General features: G+C 44.0%; 1 protein-coding gene across 1 annotated transcript in view; it reads right to left on the reverse strand.

The window, feature by feature from the left end:
- Window positions 1–11,390, reverse strand: part of LOC133151396 (teneurin-3) — a 286,876-nt gene extending 275,486 nt beyond the window's left edge. The window contains exon 1 of the mRNA XM_061274374.1: window positions 11,173–11,390. The gene's annotated coding sequence lies outside the window, so the exon portion shown is untranslated. The remainder of the gene's footprint in view (window positions 1–11,172) is intronic.
- Window positions 11,391–13,012: the final 1,622 nt, after the last annotated feature.

Below are 13,012 nucleotides of genomic sequence, written 5' to 3' on the forward strand. Positions count from 1 at the left end.
GCCATCAATTTGTATCAATGCAGAATTTATTTTTTCCAGTTTAGTTTACCTACAGTCATGAAAATGACTGCAAAAAGCATGAACAGTACTCATCAAGGACACAGCATCTAATTAATGTCAGAGGTTCAGTTAATGAGCGTCTGCAATTACAATTACGACTTCTCTCTAACAAGGCAGTGTGATTAACAATTATTGTCGATTGTAACAAGGGCCATGTAATTAATACCTGCCTCGAGGCAAAATGTGAAGAGACATACAGTATAACGGTAAGAAAGTTCAGAGATCAAAGTGAATGGTCGAAAGCAGAATGAGGAGAACACATAACAGAGGCCGTACATCGAACAATACACTGAGCATTTGCATTATGTTGTGTGCGTTGTAGAAGTTTAATTCAAGGCGCAGACTGCAGGACTTAACAGCCTCATGTCATGACTTATGAGCCTTCAGCCTACACCCAAACTCACGTTTACGTATATCAAAGTCAAAGTCAAAGTCAGCTTTATTGTCAATCTCTTCACATGTCAAGACACACAAAGAAACCGAAATTACGTTTTCTCTACCCCACGGTGACGAGACATATTACACGACAGACATACAAGTAAACGATACAATATAAAAACAAGAAGGCACAAACAATAAATAATAAGAATGATGAATAATTAATAAATAAACAGATAACACAATAAATAAGAGGAGCAAAACGGAGCCAGTGTGCACACAGCAGACAGTAAGCGTAGCGCAAAGGTACAGGACGCTACGCAGAAAGGGGAAGCGAGTTCAGGATCCTAACAGCCTGGAATATGAAGCTGTTGTTGAGTCTGGTGGTGCGGGAGCGCAGGCTCCTGTACCTCTTCCCAGAGGGCAGAAGCTCAAACAAAGAGTGAGCGGGGTGGCTCACATCACTCACAATCGTGGTGGCCTTGCGGGTGAGATGTGAGATGGAAATGTCTTTCAAGGAGGGGAGTGAAGCACCAATAATCTTATCAGCCGTGTTCACTATGCGCTGCAGGGCCTTCAAGTTGTAGTCAGTGCAGCCGCCACCCCAAACAGCAATACAGCTGGAGAGGACGCTCTCAATGGTGCCACGGTAAAATGTAGTCATGACGGCCGGAGGAGCGCTCGCTCGCCTGAGTTTCCGCAGGAAGTACAGGCGGCGCTGGGCCTTCTTCGCCAGTGATGCGGTGTTGGTGGACCAGGAGAGATCCTCACTGATGTGCACCCCCAGGAACCTGGCGCTGCTCACTCTCTCCACCACAGCACCGTCGATGGTCAGCGGCAGGTGTTGGGTGTGACCCTTCCGGAAGTCAACAACAACCTCCTTGGTCTTGTCGACGTTCAGCAGGAGGTTGTTGTCCCTGCACCACGTGGTCAGAAGGTCTACCTCCAGGCTGTACTGAGTCTCGTCTCCCTTGGTGATGAGACCCACCAGAGTCGTGTCGTCAGCAAACTTCACTATGCGGTTGTCGCTGTGGGTTGCAATGCAGTCATGCGTCATGCTGATACGCCTTGGTTTTCACTTGCACCAGTAGTTTGCTTTGTCTTATCTTACACCTGATAGTACACATGGCATAAAATGACTGTTAGATTTGCATCAAGAACACTGTAGCAGAACAATGGCAGTTGGGAAGAGACTCTTTCATTAACTCAAATCACAACTCAGAACTTGCGTTTGGACGACATGTCTTGTATGCCGGATCGTCCCCTCATAATTACCTAGTTTAAGTACGCGCATTTACCACAGGCACACAGAGATGCAGTCTGCTTGGCTACATTGTGGTAAGTGACGCATTTCACCATCTGTGCGTGCTTTGTGAATCGTACACTATTTATTTGCTCCGTTTTTACCGGTTAGTGCAACGCAAAAGCCATGCAATCCTTTGGTGAATTTGACCCACAGTGTTATCTATGGTGACAATCCAGCAAATGTATATGCTTCCTTTTTAACTCTGAATTGGTGAAAGGATGGTTAGGAGAAGGATGGCAAACGGTCTTGGAGTTGCAGTGAATAAAATCCAACTTCTTTAAATTGACATTTTTCAGTGTTATGTAACACATCAAGCTGCCTGTGTCCAGCAGAATTAAAAGACACGTCTCAATTGTGCAGCATGCGATGGTATGACCACAACCTTTACATGCTTCTTGCCTTTCAAGTCAAGTCAAATTTAGTTATGTAGCCCATATTGTGATTATATTGAATAACAATCCTTCAAGCTTCATTTTTCATACACCTACAGACACAAAACTCTACATTTGGCCCATCACAGTTGTGGACAAAGTGAACACGCACTGTTAGAGGCACATGCTGAAGCTTGGTGTTTCTCATGCACCCGGGGAGCAGTTTGGGGGATCTGTGTTTTGCTCAAGGACACAACAGGCATATGTCTGTGGGAGGCTGGATTGGATGGTCTTCACTTGGGGTCATCACTGTGGCAGATGACGATCTTAACCATTTAAAACCCAAAATCCCAATACTTGACCATGACAAGTCAATGCCAGGGTGGTTTCAGATATACCGTAATTTTCGGACTATAAGTCGCACCGGAGTATAAGTCGCACCAGCCATAAAATGCCCAAAAAAGTGAAAAAAAACCCATATATGTATATAAGTCGCTCCTGAGTATAAGTCGCCCCCCACAAACTATGAAAAAAAACGCGACTTATAGTCCGAAAATTACGGTACTCAAATAACTATTGCAATTCTTCAACTGGGTGAATAACTTTGCTTCCCCATGCTTTTATTTTAGATTTGTAATCGAGGGATACTTGTATGGGGCAGTTTATTGGGATTTCTATTTCTTTTTACCTAATGTTATGATTTTTGGCTTGTCTCATGGGGAATAATCACAGTGAGTCACGTGAACTGCTTTGTAAAGTTATTCCAGAGGTAGCTCTCCTTGATGCAACCCACCCGTGTGTTATCTGGGCTTGGGACCAGAGTTGGGTAGGGGAGCAATGGCCCGGAATCAAAGAGAGCAGCAGCATGTTTCTGAACACCATCATTGCACTTTTACCTTTATTTATTAATGCATATAATTATGCATGGTTTTCATTACACATTCCCTGTAATGTAAAACCAGTTCTGTATTTTCATGGAATTTCATTTAGGTGAGGCAATAAAGATAAAAAAGAGCTGACTGGGCTACATTTAAAAACAAACAAAGCATATGTAAGCATCAAAGCAAGATGCAATTAAATCAATCCAGCCATGTTTAACAGTTTTGTGTGCTCTGAAGACAGCACTTGTGTGGTTTGAGGCATGAGGGTCTTTTCAGTGCATCAAAGGGACGTATAAAAGGGCTTCAAACTGACAAATGTATGCTGTATGCTGAGAGAGTTTCATGTAGCAGAGGACCTATTCACTGTGTTAGTGCAAACTAATGACAGCAGACAACCAGATATTGCAGGGATAATAGAGTGTAAAATGAGTGTGACCACAGTGAGCGGCAACCATAACTAATATGGGAGCCTCTTAAAGATAATGGTGCTTCAAATCTCTTTTCTGTAACCTGCATTTCAGGAATTATTCAAACTGGATGTCTTTACTGTTCTGGGCAACACAAGAATGCTGCGTGAGTGAATGAGAGTGTGAGTGAGAGTGAGCCTGTTTTGGATGTGACCATAGATGTCCATACTGATTACCACTAAGCAAAGTAAAATAATAATAATAATAATAATAAAATATCAAAAGTAATCTAGCAAATAAATGGAATGGTACTCTTCTTCCATTCCGCCTATTTTAAGATGCAAGTTCTGTGAGGTAAGATAACTAAAATTAAACCCCAAAACAAAATATTTAAAAACCCATCAAAGAGCATGATGATGCATTAAAATTTAATCGAAAATATGAATACAATTCACACCCAGTAAATCAATCAAGAAGAGGAAGATAAAGAACTGAGTCCGAAAATAGTGGTGACAAACTGTAATTTAGCGATGACAGAAACACAGTTAATATAACAATGACTGAGTGGCGAACTAACATGACGAACATGATTTGGCTTGAAATAATGATGGACTCATGATGACGGACAGGTGGCACGGAAGGTGACAAATGACGGAAATTATTAACAGTTAGTCTTTGCCTGTATGAAAAAGTCAAAGTGCTTAGAGTTTTCCTCTCATATACATACATATATACTCCAATCTTTCTCTCTATTCAAAATCTGCCTCTATGCTTTGCGACTGTTCAAACACACTCCTGTTTTTTTCTAGAATGAAACCAGTTTTGAGTTATCTCAAAACCAAACTTTGAACCTTTTTAATACTAAAATAAATCCAAACGATAGACATAGTCCCAATGGTATAAATATTCTCCAGCTCATACAGAAGCAAAGCCAATATGCTGGCGGTTGTAAGGATCAGAGAGACCGATATTTTCCCCTCCATCAATCTATCAACATTGCCGTTTTTCTCTCAGGGAATGATCAAAAAAGGTGGAGAAAGATGGGAAAAACTTAGAACTGACTATAAATTGTTTGGTGAAATAAAGGTCAAGATTAACATAACCCATGTATTCTCAAACACACAGCAGTTAATTGGCGTTGCAATGACAGATACTGTACACTGTATATTGATCTGTCACTGTTTTCAGTCCCTTAGAAATATCCCGGAAATTAGGTGGGCAATCAAAACACATTCTCCGTTCACATGATTTCAAGATGGTAACTCTCAACAAGGATACATTTTTTTATAAAGCCAGATTATACCTGTTTAACATCATTTTGTCAGTGTCTTCAGTTTCAGTCATGAAACCACGTATTGGCCACGTATTGACCAACTTAAAGATTTACGTATGAATAGTGAGCAAGGAAGGGCCTCACCACTGCAGACCAGGGTCAGAGGCTGTGTAGAGACACGCTGAGACCAGCAAACTGACGGGCTGTCTCACCCATGTGGCAAAGCCATTAAGCACACAAAGACCAGATGCTCTTAGAATTTAACACACTGCTGTCATTGGTTAAATCCAGGTCACTTGATTTATGGATGCCTGGTTCTTAACCCATATCTCCATTTTCACCATTTTTCTCAGAAAATCCCCACGTTCGCTGGAGCTGTTATTAATAAGAAAGAGAAGCAATTGTGAACAGTGTTGGGACTAATGGCGTTACAAGTAGGGGCGATACTAATACCGGTAGAGTTTTCCAGTAACGGATGATCTATTCAATTACTGTTAATTGTTATAACGTCGTTACCGTTACTAACAGTGAAATGTGGCACATTACTTATGCTGAAACACCTGTTTCTGGCAACACATTTGTGCCGTTTTGGGCGTGGGAAGTGTCGACGTGCAACACAAACACGCTTGTGCTTTTCCGCGGACTAACTTGAGTTGATATGCCTCGCATCAGCCAATTAGTCTGTCACGTGACATTCTGCGGCATGCAATGCCGGGCCTTTTTATGGGGGAACTGAGAACAAAAAAGGTAAAATGATTATCGTCGTCTGTGCACATCCCTCGCTGTACAATACTTATTTGTACCTATACCGACACAAAACAAAACGGAAACATGGTTGGAGAACTTTGAGTGACGAACTTGGCATACCTGGTATGTTTTCACTTTTTTCTTCATTCGTTTTTCAACTGTTGGACTGTATGAAGACGCAACATTGTTTACATTACCATATAGCGAATTGTTGGCCACTCCGAGCTGAAACTTTTTTCAATCAGAGGAGTTCAGCCATAAAAAAAAAGGAAACGTGTGCAGCGTGTGCGTCCGTCTGATTTGAACAATCATCTGGAAGTTGTGTGATGATTATTTTACATAGTTGTTAAATAAATATTAAATTAGATTACGTACTAGTCTATGCTGTTCTGCTTTATCCAACTGTATTGCCACCTGTTGAAAAATCTGAATTATTTTACATCATTGAACATTTTTGAAACGGTAATATACAATAATTACTTTCCCTAGTAACTAGTTACATTTATGATGGGGTAATCCAATTACTTTTTTGGAAAGGAAACGAGTAACTGGAACTAATTTACATTTTGGAAGTAATTTCCCCAACACTAATTGTGAATACCAGATCCTCACAAAAAACAATATTGAATTTGAATTATAGTGTTCAAATGTCACGTTTGTCAAACAAAAAGCGTCATGTACAGAGGATGCAAATACCGTTTTTTTCCGTGTATAGTGCGCAAAATTTAACTAATTTATTGTCCTAAAATCTGGGGTGCGCATTATACATGGGTACAAAAAATTTTTAATTTTTTTTTTTTTAATTTATTTATTTTTTTTTTTTTTAAGTCCCAATGATCGTCACACACGCAGGGAGGCAATGGGTCCCATTTTTACAGCAAACGAGCAGGTGATGGAGCAAGCCTTGTCTGATACGAGAGCATTGCGCTCGTATGGAGCGTGTTTGAAGTGAACAGCAGAGACGAAAGGAACAAGGCAAAGTGTTGTGAAATAAAATATTACCTGTAATACGGATAGAGGTAGAGAACTGAACTCTCGCTCTTTATATAGCTGACGTGTCTTGCGCATCCGTTCTGCCCATCTGTAATGGCGGCCTCCGTATGATATCCGGTTTGCGTGTGTGCGCGTGTGCGTGTGTGCGCGTGTGTGCGTGAGCGCGAGAGAGAACGCTCAACCGTAGCGCGCCGCCGACCGCCCAACTGCACCACGCTGGTCGCATTATTGTGACAGAGCCGTCGCTGAAATTTAGAAGATATTTTTAAAGTCCTGATGTACTTTCTAAAATTTAAGTGGACCTCAGTGCGCACTGCGCTTAATTTGGTGCGGTCGCGCAACCGCAGCGCGCCGGGCGCTCACTGTCGCATTGCTTAAAGAGCGCCTTTGTGTTTTAGGATGAACAGCAGAGACCAAAGGAACAAGGCAAAGTGTTGTGAAATAAAATATTACCTGTAATACGCATTTTGTTATTTGCTGATTGAAACTGATAATTAAACTGTGAATTGAAACTAATAGGAAGAAAACAACTCTCGCTCTTTATATAGCTGACGTATCTTGCGCATCCGTTCTGTGCATTTTATTTCACAACACTTTGCCTTGTTCCTTTCTTCTCTGCTGTTCACTTCAAACACGCTCCATGTGACCGCAATGCTCTCGTATCAGACGCTTGCTCGATCACCTGCTCGTTTGCTGTCTGTCACAATGTACCCTACACAAATCCGAAACATTTGTTGCGGCTCCGAGTCACGACGAGGGGCATGTTTTGGTTTCCAAGGGTGTTTTTATTCCTCTTCAACGTCTCTCCCATACAGAGCCGCCTCCTTCCCGTGCGCGCACGGAGCGCGGTGGTGCGTTTACGGGCAGTCGGAGAAATCAACGCCAACAAAAAAAATTACATCCAGCCTAGTTAAGACCATACCAAAGACTATAAAAATGAGACCCATTGCCTCCCTGCGTGTGTGACGATCATTGGGACTTAAAAAAAAAAAAAAAAAAATTTAAAAATTTATAAAAACTGGGTGCGTATTATACATGGGTACAGGCTTTTTTCCAGCATCAGCATGCCATTTTTAGGGTGCGTATTATACATGGGGGCGCACTATACACGGAAAAAAACGAGATATATATATACCGTATTTTCCGCCCTATTAGGCGCACCTAAAAACCTAAATTTTTATCAAAAGTCGACAGTGCGCCTTATAGGCCGGTGCGCCTTATATATGGATCAATACAGTAAGCAGCCGCTGGCTCATTTTATTTTCCCCCGTAGAAGAAGAATCGCGCGGTAGAAGAAGCGCGCGGTAGAAGAAGAAGCGCGCGGTAGAAGAAGAAGCGCGCGGTAGAAGAAGAAGCACGCGGTAGATTCAAATTCCATTTGTTTGTTTACGTGCAGACCCCAAAATGGCTCCTACTAAGAGACACGCCTACGACGCAGAGTTCAAACTCAAGGCGATCAGTCACGCAGTAGAACACGGGAATAGAGCAGCAGCCAGGGAATTTAACATTAATGAATCAATGGTGCGGAAGTGGAGGAAGCAAGAAGACGACCTGCGCCAAGTAAAGAAAACTAAACTGAGTTTCCGAGGGTGCAAGGCGAGATGGCTAACGTTGGAGGACAAACTCGAACAGTGGGTTGTTGAACAGAGAGCAGCAAGTAGAAGTGTCAGTACAATCACTATTCGAATGAAGGCAACAGCGCTAGCAAGCGAACTTAACATTAACAATTTTAAAGGCGGTCCTTCTTGGTGCTTTCCTTTCATGAAAAGACGTAATCTCTCCATCCGCACACGGACTACTGTTTCACAGCAATTGCCAAAAGACTACCAAGAAAAGCTGGCCACTTTCCGCGCATATTGCAAAAACAACATTACTGAAAAAAACATCCGGCCAGAGCACATCACCAACATGGACGAGGTTCCACTCACCTTCGATATTCCTGTGAACCGCACTGTGGATAAAACGGGAGCACGGACGGTAAACGTTCGCACCACAGGGAATGAGAAGTCCTCCTTCACTGTGGTTCTCGCTTGCGAGGCTAATGGCCATAAACTTCCACCCATGGTCATTTTCAAGACCTTGCCAAAAGAAAACTTTCCAGCCGGCGTTGTCATCAAAGCTAACTCGAAGGGATGGATGGATGAAGAAAAGATGAGCGAATGGTTGAGAGAAATTTACGTGAAGAGGCCGGGTGGCTTTTTTCACACAGCTATTGGTCTATTGGTCTACGACTCCATGCGCTCCCACGTCACAGTTGGTGTCAAAAAACAAGTGAAGCACACTAATTCGATACTCGCCGTCATTCCGGGTGGATTGACAAAAGAACTCCAGCCGCTAGATATTGGTGTCAACAGGGCAGTCAAAGCTGGACTGCGAACTGCGTGGGAACAGTTGATGACAGAAGGCGAACACACGTTCACCAAGACAGGGAAACAGCGCCGGACGACATACGCCAATATCTGCCAGTGGATTGTAAATGCCTGGGCTGATATATCAGTCTCAACTGTGGTCCGAGCTTTCAGGAAGGCAGGAATTGTCACTGAACTGCTAGACAACAGCAGCGACAGTGACTCGATTAGTGACGACGCCGACGAGACGGAGCCGGGCATATTGGATCCCGTAATCGCCCCACTGTTTCATTCGGACACTGAAGATGAAGAATTTGAGGGATTCACGGATGTGGAATAACTTTATAAAGTGAGCTTTACATGTTTATTTTGCGTGCTGTGTTGTGTGACGTTTGAACAACGTTGAGTTATTTATATATTGTTATTGCTTTGCACTATTTCGAGTGTTACTATATTGTCATAGCGCTAACGTTTGATTTACCTTAAGAATTCGAGGGATTCACGGATGAGGAATAACTTTATAAAGTGAGCTTTACACGTTTATTTTGTGTGCTGTGTTGTGTGACGTTTGACGTTAACGTTTGAACAACGTTGAGTTATTTATATATTGTTATTGCTTTGCACTATTTCATGTTACTATATTGTGATAGCGCTAACGTTTGATTCACCTTAACAGTATCAGACTGTTTCTTACGTGTTTATTGAATCCAAGAAAAGTTCCCCTCCATTATGTGATATAAATGTTGCACTACATGTTATACCCTGCTGTTGTTAATCTATAAATAAAGTTTAACCGACCTATCTGACTGTTTTGTTGACATTCCCTGTAGCGTAGCTCCTTCTAATGAATGCATAACGTAACCCCAGCCTCTACTGTAGGTAGCCTCTATTTTATGCGCCTTATAGGCCGGTGTGCCTTATATGTGGATGAAGTTTTAAAATTAGCCATTCATTGAAGGTGCGCCTTATAGCCCGGTGCGCCTTATAGGGTGGAAAATACGGTGTGTATATATATATATATGTATGTATATATATATATATATATATATATATATATATATATATATATATATATATATATATATATATATATATATATATATATATATATATACACACACACACACACACACACACACACACACACACACACACACACACACCCATCCAGTTTCTGTACCGCTTTGTCCCCACAGGGGTTGGGGGCGTGCTGGAGCCTATCCCAGCTCATCGGGCATATTTAAATATATTATTATATATAATATATATATATATAATAATATTATCCTTCTACAGAGGAATCACACTCCTCAGCCTCCCTGGTAAGGTCTATTCAGGGGTGCTGGAGAGGAGGGTCCGTCGGGAGGTCGAACCTCGGATGAAGGAGGAGCAGTGTGGCTCAGTGGACCGCACCCTCGGCAGGATCCTCGAGGGGGCATGGGAGTTCGCCCAACCAGTCGACATGTGTTTTGTGGACTTGGAGAAGCCGTTCGACCGTGTCCCTCGGGAGGTTCTGTGGAGGGTGCTTCGGGAGTACGGGGCGCCAACTGATAAGGGCGGTTCGGTCTCTGTATCACTGATGCCAGAGTTTGGTCCGCATTTCCGGCAGTAAGTTGGATTCGTTCCCAGTGAGTGTTGGACTCCGCCAAGGCTGCCCTTTGTCACCGATTCTGTTCATAATTTTTATGGACAGAATTCCTAGGCGCAGCCGAGGCGTTGAGGTGGTCCGGTTTGGGGACCTCAGCATCGCGTCTCTGCTTTTTGCAGACGACGTGGTGCTGTTGGCTTCTTCAGGCCGTGATCTCCAGCTCACTGGAGCGGGATGAGGGTCAGCACCTCCAAATCCGAATCCATGGTCCTCGGTCGAAAAAGGGTGGAATGCGGATCGGGGATGAGATCCTGTCCCAAGTGGAGGACTTCAACTATCTTGGGGTCTTGTTCACGAGTGAGGGGAGGATGGAGCGGGAGATCGACAGGCGGATCGGTGCAGTGTCGGCGATAATGCGGACTCTGTACCGGTTGCTAATCGGACGTCAAACGCTGCGCGTTCGCTTCTCTTCCCTTGTGCTAATGGGACGTCAAACGCTTTGTGTGGCGGGCTCCATCTAGTGTGGAAACTGAGAAGCTGAGCTCAAGCTTCTTGTGCGGGCCATATTCAATTATGTTTTCAGAATTTGCTGCGGGGCAATAAAAACTGGACCGCGGGCCATAGTTTGGACACCCCTACTCTAGTGTGACCTTATTGAGGATAAGCAGTTCAAAAGAATTTAAAAAAATAAACCGTGTACAGATAACAGAAAACTGCCATTTAGTTCAAGATTATACAAAATTACTCATATCGTTATGTAAAAATTTGTCAACATGACAAAGCTTTAGCTGCATCTGTCTTTAAATAAGATATAATTTACCTTGTTTCCAGAGGCACATTGCTACCCAGCACCCAGCTGTCTTGCAGCGGGACGCTCTCTGGGGATGTGGTCTGCAGCTCGGCAGGTGATTGGCCGGCCACAGGAGCCGGGCTTTCAGTAGGAGGAGTTAGTTGCCGCGTGGAATTCAGCAACTGACCAGGATGATGTGCAGAGCCCAGTGACTGGTTGAGAGCTGTTACTGAGGGCTGCTGACGATATGGGGTTGCCACTGGAGGCAGAGTAGAGCTGTGGTGATTGGTTGGTTGCTCTGTAAACATTCAGAAAAAAATATATATTTATAGGGGTATGTCTGACTTTAAAATTGCAGCCAAATTCATCATTATTTATTTAAAACAAAATAAAGACAAAATGTGTGTGTGTGTGTGTGTGTGTGTGTGTGTGCGCATGTGTGTGTGTGTGTGTATATAGATGTCAAAGTCAAAGTCAAAGTCAAAGTCAGCTTTATTGTCAATCCCTTCATATGTCAAGCCACATAAAGAAACCGAAATTCCGTTTCCTCCATCCCACGGTGACGAGACACAGTACACGATAAACATACAATTAGACGACACAAAATAAAAACAAGAAGGCACAAACAATAAATAATAAATAATAAATAAATAAAATGAGTGATGAATAAATAATAAACAAATAACCCAATAAATAAGAGGAGCAAAACTGAGCCAGTGTGCGTACAGCAGACAGTAAGCATAGCGTTAAGTACAGGACGCTACGCAGAAAGAGGGGCGAGTTCAGGATCCTAACAGCCTGGAGTATGAAGCTGTTGGAGAGTCTGGTGGTGCGGGAGCGCAGGCTCCTGTACCTCTTCCCAGAGGGCAGAAGCTCAAACAAAGAGTGAGCGGGGTGACTCACATCACTCACAATCGTGGTCGCCTTGCGGGTGAGATGGGACGTGTAAATGTCCTTCAAGGAGGGGAGCGAAGCACCAATTATCTTACCAGCCGTGTTCACTATGCGCTGCAGGGCCTTCAAGTTGTAGTCAGTGCAACCGCCACCCCAAACAGCAATACAGCTGGAGAGGACTTTCTCAATGGTGCCGCGGTAAAATGCAGTCATGACGGCCGGAGGAGCGCTCGCTCGCCTGAGTTTCCGCAGGAAGTACAGGCGACGCTGGGCTTTCTTCGCCAGTGATGCGGTGTTGGTGGACCAGGAGAGATCCTCACTGATGTGCACCCCCAGGAACTTGGCGCTGCTCACTCTCTCCACCACAGCACCGTCGATGGTCAGCGGCAGGTGTTGGGTGTGACCCTTCCGGAAGTCCACAACAATCTCCTTGGTCTTGTCGACGTTCAGCAGGACGTTGTTGTCCCTGCACCACGTGGACAGAAGGTCAACCTCCAGCCTGTATTGAGTCTCGTCTCCCTTGGTGATGAGACCCACCAGAGTCGTGTCGTCAGTAAACTTTACTATGCGGTTGTCGCTGTAGGTTGCAGTGCAGTCATGCGTCAGGAGGGTGAAGAGCAGCGGACTGAGCACGCAGCCTTGGGGGGCCCCCGTGCTCAGCGTGATGCTGGCGGAGATTTTGTCGCCAACACGTACCACCTGTGGCCTCTGACAGAGGAAGTCCAGTAGCCAGTTGCAGAGGTAGGTACTGAGGCCCAGCGTGTCAAGTTTGCTGATGAGGCGTTGTGGCACAATGGTGTTGAAGGCAGAACTGAAGTCCACAAACCGCAATCTCACATACGAGTCCCTTCTCTCCAGGTGGGTGAGGGCCGAGTGGAGGGCAGAGCAGATGGCATCCTCAGAGGACCGTTTGGCTCGGTACGCAAACTGGAAGGGGTCAATGGTGGAGGGGAGAACGGCTTTGAAACACGAAGGG

This window comes from Syngnathus typhle, linkage group LG3 (assembly GCF_033458585.1).
Source record: "Syngnathus typhle isolate RoL2023-S1 ecotype Sweden linkage group LG3, RoL_Styp_1.0, whole genome shotgun sequence".
Lineage (NCBI taxonomy): Eukaryota > Metazoa > Chordata > Actinopteri > Syngnathiformes > Syngnathidae > Syngnathus > Syngnathus typhle.